The sequence below is a fragment of the Arvicola amphibius genome, chromosome 2 (assembly GCF_903992535.2).
Source record: "Arvicola amphibius chromosome 2, mArvAmp1.2, whole genome shotgun sequence".
In the NCBI taxonomy this organism is placed as follows: Eukaryota; Metazoa; Chordata; class Mammalia; order Rodentia; family Cricetidae; genus Arvicola; species Arvicola amphibius.
This window is the reverse complement of record NC_052048.2, coordinates 87002116-87010846: the sequence shown is the minus strand read 5'-3', so window position 1 is coordinate 87010846 and position 8731 is coordinate 87002116. Positions and strand designations below refer to the sequence as shown.

Below are 8731 nucleotides of genomic sequence, written 5' to 3'. Positions count from 1 at the left end.
CACTTCTGACCCAAGAAAGAGGTACATTTGTTGGGCTTCCCTATGAGGCCACTAAAGATCCTGAAGTATTCCCCCCTGACACCTCCACACTAATAGTTGGAAGAAACAAATGCCTCCTATCTTTAGTGTCTTTCTCATCAGATGCTCATGAAAATCCCTGTGCGAAGATTTATGCAGAATTAAGAATTTGAGGAGTGTCAGGAGACAAAGGCCAAATGATAATTGTTTTAGTTGGGGTTCTCTAGAGTAACAGAAGTTATAGAATGAATCTCTGTCTCTCTTTAGAAAGGGGGCTTATTAGAATGACTTACAAGCTATGGTCCAGCTAATCCAACAATGGCTGCCTATGAGTGAAAGGTTCAAGAATACAGTAGTTGCCATTCCTTGAGGCCGTATGTCTCAGCTGGTCTTCAGTATTTGCCAGAATCCCCAAAAAGTAGGCTTGAATGCCAGTGAAGGAATGGGCATGGTAGCAAAGGTAAGAACAAGCAGGCAAAGAGAGAGAGCTTTCTTCTTCAATGTCCTTTAAATGGTCTTCTATTAGAAGGTGTGGGTCAAATTAAAGTTGGATCTTCCTACCTCAAAAGACCTGGAGTAGAAGTTTATACTCCTGTCTTAAGGATCTGAATTAGAAGTGGGGCTTCCCATTTCAAATGATTTAATTAAGAAAAAATCCCTCACGAGTATGCTCAGTCATTTGGGTTTTTGTTAATTCTAGATGTAGTAAAGATGACAATCAAAAATAGCCATCTCAAGTCCACCCCTTGTCAACTTGACATTCAATACTCTTTCCTTATGTCATGCTTAGTTTATAAACTAAAACAACATATAGGCCATAATTATCCCTAAACATGATATAGCTATCCCACATACAATCATAAACAAATTATATATATATATATGGTTATATATATATATATGTTTTTATATATATATATATATATATATATATATATATATATATATATATATATGGTTATATATATAAAACCAGGTCATCATCATTATGCCTACCATGTTGTCACTATCGCTCATACAACTGCAAATATATTATGAATTTAGAATAGGTCGCAATGTTCCTTGAGGGACATTCTTTTAGTATCCCACACTTACATATAACCCTGGATAATCTCTTAATTTATATTACATTACATGGTAAAGAAACTGAAGAAAGAAAACACAAATATCTATATATCTGGGTAAGCACATTTTAACAAAATACAGCAGAAACTTTCCTGTCAGTTATAATCCTCATTTCTGCAACTGGTTTCATAGTCTTAGCTGGTATTTGTGGCTGCCTTCCTCTATTACAAATTCTATATTTTCTTCACACTCAGCAGGTCTTGGCTCTTTACTGGGAGGAGTGATCCATACCTTCATTCCCGAAGGGTCTGTGCCCTTTGTCATCCTGTCTGGATTAGGCTGTTGTCATTTCCTGTTGACTTTAATCATAGGGCATGGTGGCACCAAGAGATGTCTTAAAGGATCTCCTGTACTCCAGACATAATCTCTCTTACCTCCATTGTGGAAGAAGAATCAATCCACTTGACAATCTGGATCCTGACACTGTCATTCCTTTCTTAGCCTGTTGGCTTAAGGGCATCAGAAGTCCAAGGTGGCTAGGGAGAAATCTGAGCTTCCTGATCCATGGCAGGTTTATTGTGACTCCTGGCAGGAGCACTGGAACCAAAATTTCTAGGCCAGCAGAGCTTAAGGACATGGAAAACAGGAAGCAAAAATGTTCCTAGTGGGTCATTAGGGGCGACAGTGAGTGCCCTTTCCCCCTTTTGATTCCTGAACTCACGGATCCTGGCTATGGGAGAAACATGTTATACTTTGGATGTTGATTCAAAGTATATGCTGCTTTTTGGAGAACTCTGCCCCAGCCCTCCAGGTTCCTGTCACCTAATTGGCTCTGTAACTGTTTGTTCAATAGTTCATTCCATCTTTCTATCAGGTGCGCTGCTTCACGGTGGTGAGGACAATGGGAAGACCAGAGGATTCCGTGATTATGGGCCCACTGCTGCACTTCTCTGACTGACTGTGAAGTAAGTTCCTTGGTCAGAAGCAATTCTGTGTGAAATACCATGAGAGTAGATAAAGCATCCTGTATGTCCCCGTATGATGGTTTGGCAGAACTATTACATGCAGTGAAGGCAAATCCATAACCAGGTTAAGTATCTACTCCAGAAAGGTCAAAGTGTTGTTCTTTCCATGGAGGAAGTGGTCAACCTCCTTCCAGGTCACTTGTTGGTCACCCCAGGGGATGGTGCCATATCTGGGGCTCAGTGTTAGTCTCTACTGTTGACAAATCTGGCACTCAACAGCACTGTAGCCAGGTCAGTCTTGGTGAGTGGAAGTTCATGTTGCCAAGCCTATGCATAACCCCCATCTCTGTTACCGTGGTCACTTTGCTTATGGGCCCATTGAACAGTGACAGTAATGGCTGGGGAAAGAGGCTGACTGTCCCTATCTATGCCATTACCGAATGCCTCCTCAGCTGAAGTCACCTTTTGTTGGGACACAAGTATCTTCATATCCTTCCTCCATTTGGACAGATCCATCTACATACTTACCCAGATGTCTTTTCACCCATTTTTCCAATCATGCTCTTTTTGTGTCCCTGACTATCCATCTAGTCTATTGGCTACAGCCCATGAATCAGTGAACAGTCACACATCTGGCCATTTCTCCTCCCAAACAAAACATATGACTGAGCACTGCTGGAAGTTCTGCCCACTGTGAAGATTTCTCTACACCAGTGTCTTTTAGGGTTGTCCTTCTAGGTGATGCCTGCATAATGTATGGAACCATCAGTAAAAGAGGCCCTAGTCTCTTCCTTAGGCAGCTGATGAAAGGGATCACTCCATGAAACTATAGGTGCCTTCTTGGAAGGAGACAGTATTGTAACAGAAGTAGAAACCACAGGCATTTGTGCAACTTGTTCTTGTAACTTGCTTGTGCACTCAGGACCTTCTTGGGTCCAACCAGTTCTATCTGATAGTAGATTGCTGCTGTGCAGATCCTACTTTATGACTTGATGAGTCAGATAACACCCGGCTCATGATGGCAGCTTGGGTTGCAGGGTAACTTAGTGGCCCATTGGTAAATTTTCAGTTTCCACTAAGACCCAATAGCAGGTCAAGACCTGTCTTTCAAGGAGAGAACAGTTGTCTGAAGATGATGGCAGATCCTTACTCTACAATCCCAAAGGTCCCTTCTGTGACTCACCAATAAGGCCCTGCCTAAGGCTCCGAAAATCATCCCTATCTGCCACTGACACAAGTACCATTGCATCTGCTGGATCATGATTCAAGTAGTAGATCAGCCTACACAGCACCCTGGACCTGTTGAAGAGCCTTCTCTTGTTTTAGCTGCCCCCCACCAAATGAGCAGCTTTCCAAGTCAGTTGGTGTGTGGACTAGAGTAATACACCCAAGTAAGGAATGTGCTGTCACCAGAATCCAAACAGGCCCATTAAATGTTGTACTTCTTTCCTGGTTGTGGGAGGAGCCAGGTACACTAACTTAGCCTTCTCCTTAGAAAGAATATCTTTGCATGCCTCACACCACTGGACTCCTAAGGATTTCACTGAGGTAAAAGGTCCTTAAATTTTGTTTGGACTTATTTTCCATCCTCTGATGTTCATATGTGTTACCAATGAGTCCAAAATGGTTGCTATCTCCTGTTCATTTGGTCCAATCAGCATAATGTCATCAATATAGTGAATCGATGTGATATTTTGTAGGAAGAGACAGATGATCAAGAGTCCTTCTAAATATGACACAGGGCTGGAGAGCTAATATATCCTTAAGGTAAAACTGTAAAGATAAAGCAAGTTGCTTCTGGTGGTCCTTGTGGACAGGTCACAAAAAAGGCATTTGTTAGATTAATAGCTTAGTAATATGTTCAAATAAGGACACCACATCTGGTGCAGCAGCTGCAATTGAAGTCACTACTTGATTGATTTTCAACAGTCAATTGTCTTTCTCCATGATCCGTCTGTCTTCTGTACTGGCCAGATAGGAAAATTAAAGGGAGATTCATCCAAACAAACTTCTGATAACTTTTTAAAATTATGAGAGCTTCCACATTAAACCTGGCCTTTCCATTCAGTGGGCCCATATTAATAAACTCAGCCTAATCCAGTTTTATGTTCCTTTCATCATTTTCCCACTGTTGCGGGAGCTCCTTTAGCTCCTTCAGCCAATAGCCACTGAGATACCAGCCCATTAGGGCGTGGTCTCTCTCTTTACAAATGCGGCCACTTCCCTCCACTCACGCTCTGGCTTCCGGCTCTGCTTCCGGTGACTAGGCTCCCTTCTTGATTGTGCAGAGGGCTGTTGGCTGGGATGGTGATCTGTAAGTTTTTCCCTTTTAAATAAATAACCATTCTATTAATCATAATTCCAAACTGGTGTGGGATTGTTTGTGACTTATGCCTTCATCCCACACTCTTAAAATTCAGTCCCACATATGTTCCCTAGATTTCTGCTTGATGAGTTAGCAAACTCTTGAAGCTCTTTAGTAGAGTCGTGAACCTCCCCCTGGGCTACACTTCCTATCTCCCCTCTAGGAGACTGCTTAGTCTTCTATCTGGTTATAGGTCTAGAGGCCACTGTTGGTGGGCCCTGAAGAACACAGTCTCGTCTCGTCTGGCTTTTCCTTTGGAGAAAGTCACTGCTGATTTAGCAGACAATGAAGGATCAGTTTCCTCACCCAAAGGCATAAAAGGCAATATTTTAGAGGTTGGGAGTGTGCGTACATTTTCTGTTGAGTGTAGACAGCCTACTTCCTCAAGTGATATAAACCCTTAAGAATCTGATTGGCTAGGCAGTGGTGGCACATGCCTTTAATCGAGAGACAGAGGCAGGTGGATCTCTGAGTTTGAGGCTAGGATGTTCCACAGAGTGAGTTCTAAGACAGCTAGGGCCGCAATCTGAAATCCTTTCCTGAAAACAAAACAAAACAACAACAAAAACATGGAATCTGAGGATTCAAAGTTCTGAGCTTCTTGGGGTCCTCCCATACATCTGCATTCCACATTACAGGATCCCATTCTTTTTTTAATTTTTAAAATAAATAAGTTTATTATTTATTTTACATCCCTCCCACAGTTTCCCCTCCCTCCTTTTCTACCAGGCACCCTCCCCACTCCTGCTCTGTTCCCACCCCGCAGTCCACTCCTCCTCTGTTTCTGTTTAGGAAAGGGCACCTCTCCCATGAGCATCAACAAAACTTGACATATCAAGTTGCAGTAAGACTAAGCACTTCCCCATGTATTAAGACTGAGCAATGCAACCCAGTATGAGGAGCAGGGTCCCAAAATCAGTAAAAGTGTCAAAGGCAGCTCCTGTTCCCGCTGTTAGGAGTCCCACAAGAGGATCAAGCTACACAACTGTAACAAATGTGCAGAGGGCCTGTGTCAGTCCCATGCAGGGTCCCTGGTTGTCGGTTCAGTCTCTGTGAGCCTCTATGAGCCATGTAAGTTGATCCTGGTGGGTTTTCTTGTGATGTCCTTGTCCTCTCTGGCTCCAATTGTTCCTCCTCCTCCTCTGCAGGATTCTCCACTACTCTGCCTAATGACTGGCTGTGGGTCTGGATCTGTTTCCATCAGATCCTGGATGAAGACTCTGATAATTGGGGAAAGAACCAATCTGGTCAAGGGAGATGGCCAGTTCAGGCTACGTGCCTGCTATTGCTGGGAGTCTTAGCTGGGGTCATCCTTGTTGATTCCTGGGAGAATCCCAGGTTTTTACCTGACCCTGAAAGGCCCTGCCTTTCCAGTGGTCTCTTTCAGTACTCTCCCGCGACATCCAGGTTCCCCCCTCGCCCCGCCCGGCCCCAGCACTCTGATCACTCGTGTTCCCAACTGCACCTGCCATCAGTCCCCGGCCCCAGCACTCCGATGACTCGTGTTCCCATCCTCACCTGCCATCAGTCCACTCATGAAATTTCTTCTGTTTACCCTTCTCTGGGAGATCTGATTGCTCCCCCATGAACCCTCCTTGTTACCCAGTCTCTTTGGGTCTGTGGGTTGTAGCATAGATATTAGTTTACAGTTAATATCCACTTATGAGTGAGTGCACACCATATTTGCCTTTCTTGGTCTAGTTTACCTCAATCAGGATGATTTTTTTTTCTAGTTCCATCCATTTATCTTCAAATTCTCTGGTGTCCTTGTTTTTAACAGCTGAGTAATATTCCATCGTGAAAATATACCACATTTTCTTTAACCATTCCTTAGTAAGAGGGGCATCTAGGTTGTTTCCAATTTCTGGCTATTACAGATAAAGCTGCTATGAACATAGTTGAGCAAGTATATATGCCCAAGAGTAGTATAGCTGGGTAACTTTATACAGAGTTACCAAGTCTGTTGCCTCTCATAAATGGTGTATCAGGTGTATCAGGATAATCAAATGCGTTTGTCTCCTTACGTTTGTAGAATAGTTCACACCACTGGCTTTTAGTACTCTCCAATCTCCCAAGAGAGTCTTCTGAATTGGAGAGGCATCAGTACCTGTAGGTGTTGGCAAATTGGAAAGCCTATTCCAGATACTTAAAAGATTCACTTTAACCGGGCGGTGGTGGTGCATGTCTTTAATCCCAGCACACGGGAGGCAGAGGCAGGCTGATCTCTGTGAGTTCAAGACTATCCTGGTCTACAAGAGCTAGTTTCAGGACAGGCACCAAAGCTATACAGAGAAACTCTGTCTTAAAAAATCAAAAAATAAAAGATTCATCCTTATTCTTCTGTTGCTCTCGAACCATTTCTGACACCAAAATCTGTATTAGTCAGGGGTCAGGGTTCTCTCGAGTAACAGAACTTATAGAATGAAAATGTATAAATCGAATTATATGTATATAATTTTATTAGAATGACTTACAGGCTGTGGTCCAGCTAGTTCAACAATGGCTCTCTACCAGCAGAAGGTCCATGGGTGTTCGATCCATACGGCTGGATGCCTCAGCTGGTCTTCAGTACACGCCAGAATCCCAAAGAAGTCAACTCCAATGGCAGTAAAGGAAGGTCTTGCTAGCAAGGAAGGGAGGAAACAAGTGACCAACTAAAGCTTCCTTCTTTCGTGTCCTTTATACAGGCAGACAGCAGAAGGCATGACCCAGATTAAAGTTGGATCTTCCCACCTCAAGAAAAATCTCTGTACTCCCACCACAGAGATCCTGTTTAGAAGGGTGTCTTTTCACTTCAAATGATTCAATTAATAAAAAATCCCTCACAGGTATGCCCCGTCATTTGGGTTTTAGTTAATTCCAGAAGTGGTCAAGTGACAACCAAGAGTGACCAGCGTAAGAATAAGTCATAATATGTTAAAGACAAAGAAAGCAGGAACCAAAATGTCTCCAAAGTTCCAAAAGCAACCAAAATCCAAAATGCCTTTAGAGAGCTGAGAACAAGCAAAGAGAGGACCAGACCCAAGGTCTAGACCAAAACACCTTCAAAGCACACAGATGCCCTAAAAGTGAATATTTTCAGAGCAGACCACACAAGGTATCATCAAATTATGATCCTTACTTAAGCAGCTAATAAAGAGAATGGAATGTTAACCAAACCAAGAGAGGTCTGTAGCCCCAGAAAGACCTCAACTACCAATTCACCTGAGAAAGAGGACCCAGCAGTTGGATTCAATGGGTCCATGCAGATACCTGGCTTGCTTTCAAGTTATTGGTCTGGTGAAAAGTGAATCATTCTCTGAATCTCATGCTGAGGTCCTGAGAGACTAGGCCTTAGACAGACGGAAAAGGAGAGGGACTAGCTAATAAATATGATCAACATCCAAGATGGCTGGCTTCTTCCTCCCCTTCCTGACCTGAGACAAAAGCCTGCAACTTAATACATTTTGTCCGACCTGTCGGGACCCCTGATGATGGACTGACTCAACAAATTCAAGGCTGAAAAGTAGGGGTCTGCTAAGTTAATAAATTCCAAAATGGCTTTAGGTGTTAGTCACAGGGTGCTAGATCTGACAGAGAGGTGGGTTAGGAGGCAGGGCTTACTGAAACTAGTCCAACAAGGTAATTAGACTTGCAACATTCCAACCTCTCTAGAGTATCACAGAGTTTTTTGTTGTTGTTGTTGTTGTTGGTGGTGGTGGTGGTAGTGGTGGGTTTTGTTTTTTTGCGGGGAGGAAGTTTGTTTTTCAAGACAGGGTTTCTTTGGTAGCCTTAGCTATCCTAGAACTATCTCTGTAGACCAGACGAGCCTCGAACTCACAGAGATCCTCCTGCCTTCTGAGTGCTGGGATTGAGGGTGTGTGCCCCCACGCCCCATCCCTAAAACCCGGTGTAAGCAATCTTTTTAGTAACTCTTATTCATGGGAGGATGAGTTTAAAAAGTGGTTTTATTGGCGGTTTATAGGTTTGAGTTTTGGAGAAAGAAGCTGGAGATCCTCAGAAGCAGGGTACCATCAAACTGCTGACCTGGGTGGGACTGTGTGTAAGACTCACGTGGAAACTAGAGTGAGGCCGTGTAACTAGAGTGAGGGGCAGGAGTTGTCAGTCCAGATGGCCCAATCATGCACTACCCTGGTGCCTCCTCTATGTTTTGGTCATGTCTTCATATAGAGATTGCAAGCAGGGATGTTCTTTTGAGAGAAGAGAGAAAACAAGAATGCAAAAATCCTTTCTTGCATCCCTGGCCTCTGACTCAGGCAGAACCAAAGACATTTTGGCTCAGTCATTTTTGGCATCTTTGGGCTTCAGCAAGGACAGA

The 8731-nt window shown here is 43.4% G+C and overlaps 1 pseudogene; it reads right to left on the bottom strand.

Annotated features, from left to right (window-relative positions):
* Positions 1-1242: 1242 nt before the first annotated feature.
* On the bottom strand, positions 1243-5999 carry LOC121677084 (annotated as a pseudogene).
* Between the last annotated feature and the right edge of the window lie 2732 nt (positions 6000-8731).